The 1,658-nt window shown below is 44.1% G+C and overlaps 1 protein-coding gene across 1 annotated transcript in view; it reads left to right on the top strand.

Moving 5' to 3' along the window:
• Nucleotides 1-1,658, top strand: part of Cd2ap (CD2 associated protein) — a 74,869-nt gene that overhangs the window by 69,552 nt on the left and 3,659 nt on the right. The window lies entirely within an intron of this gene.

The raw sequence follows: 1,658 nt of genomic DNA, 5'->3' as shown, positions 1-1,658 counted from the left end.
TCTTCTCTTCTCTTCTCTTCTCTTCTCTTCTCTTCTCTTCTCTTCTCTTCTCTTCTCTTCTCTTCTCTTCTCTTCTCTTCTCTTCTCTTCCTTTTGTTGTTGGGTTTTTTGTTTGTTTTTGTAGTTATCCACCACCTCTGGCTTCTATGCTCTTTTTGTCTCCTGTTCTACAATGATACCTGAGATTTGGGAAGAAAGAGTGTGGTACAGATTTTCCATTTAGGGTTGAGCATTCTAGTCTCTTATTCTCTCTATGCTTGGCTAGTTGTGGATCTCTCTGTCAGTCACTATCAACTGCAAATAGCAGCTGCTCTAATGAGGGCTAAGAGATACATTAGTTTATGGTTATAATAGTCATTAGGAGTTGACCTAGCACTATGCCCATTTAGCAGAATATCAATATTAGGTTCAATGACCTGTCTAGCTATAGGTTCTTGGTTTAATAAAGGTACTAGGTATGGAGAGTAGAACTTAAATAGAATCAGAAAGTAGTTCGATATTCATGTGAGGTTCATGCTACCATTACACCTGTGGGCATATCTTGCCAGGTCATGATTATTGTAGCTTGCAAGGTTCATACTGGGTTACGTTTCTACTTTGGTACTGTGTGTAGCACCTGTTGGTACTATGAAAGCTAGCAAGTAGACATGAAGCTTCTAGATAAGTAAGGGCTTTATTTCTCCTCCTCCTAGTGACTCAAATATGTGGTGTCGTCAGCAGTAGGGTCTTCCTGTCAAGTTCTGAAGGGTAATGAATAACATCGGCACTAGCTTATAAGGTTTGGGCTGGGGGAGGTCTGTGAGATCTCACTGGCCAACAACTCCAGTTGAAATAACCAGTTTCTAGTACTGAGCTTCTTTTGCTAGCCTATGGTGTGTAGTAGGGTCATTGACTTATTATAGGGTAAATCTATTTTAACTCTTAATTTATTTTTATTTTATGTGTGTATGTGCCCTACGTGCATGCCTATACTCTGAGAGGCCAGCAGAGGGCATCAGGTCTCCTAGAACTAGAGTTACAGGCATTTGTGAGCTTCCATGTGGGTGCTGGAAGTGCATGTTCCTAAATGTAGCATGGATTCTTTTTTTTTTTTTTTTAAATTTGATATTTTATTCATATACACTTCAAATGCTATCCCCTTTCCTAATTCCCACCCCCAGACCCTCTATCCCATCCCCCTCCTCTTGCTTCTATGGGGGTATGCCCCCATCCACCCACTCCTGACCCCTGCCCACACATTCCCCTACACTGGGGCATAGAGCCTTCACAGGACCAAGGGCCTCTCCTCCCATTGATGCCCGACAAGGCCATCCTCTGCTTCATGTACTGCTGGAGCCATGGGTCCCTCCATGCATACTCCTTGGTTGGTTGAAATCCTATGGGGTTTCAAACTTCTTCAGCTCCTTCAGTCCTTTCTCTAACTCCTCCATTGGGGACCCATCCACCTCTGTATATGTCAGGTTCTGGCAGAGCCTTTCAGGAGACAGCTGTATCAGGCCTCTGTCAGCAAGCACTTTGGCATCCACAATAGTGTCTGCATTTGATGACTATATGGGATGGATCGCTGGGTGGGGCAATCTCTGGATGGCCTTTCCTTCAGTCTCTGCTCTCTGCCCTTTCTCCTCTCCTCTCCTCTCCTCTCCTCTCCTCTCCTCTCC

This window comes from Mus pahari, chromosome 18 (assembly GCF_900095145.1).
Source record: "Mus pahari chromosome 18, PAHARI_EIJ_v1.1, whole genome shotgun sequence".
NCBI classification, from domain to species: Eukaryota; Metazoa; Chordata; class Mammalia; order Rodentia; family Muridae; genus Mus; species Mus pahari.
Note: the sequence above shows the minus strand (reverse complement) of the source record. Positions and strands in the feature narration are given on the sequence as shown.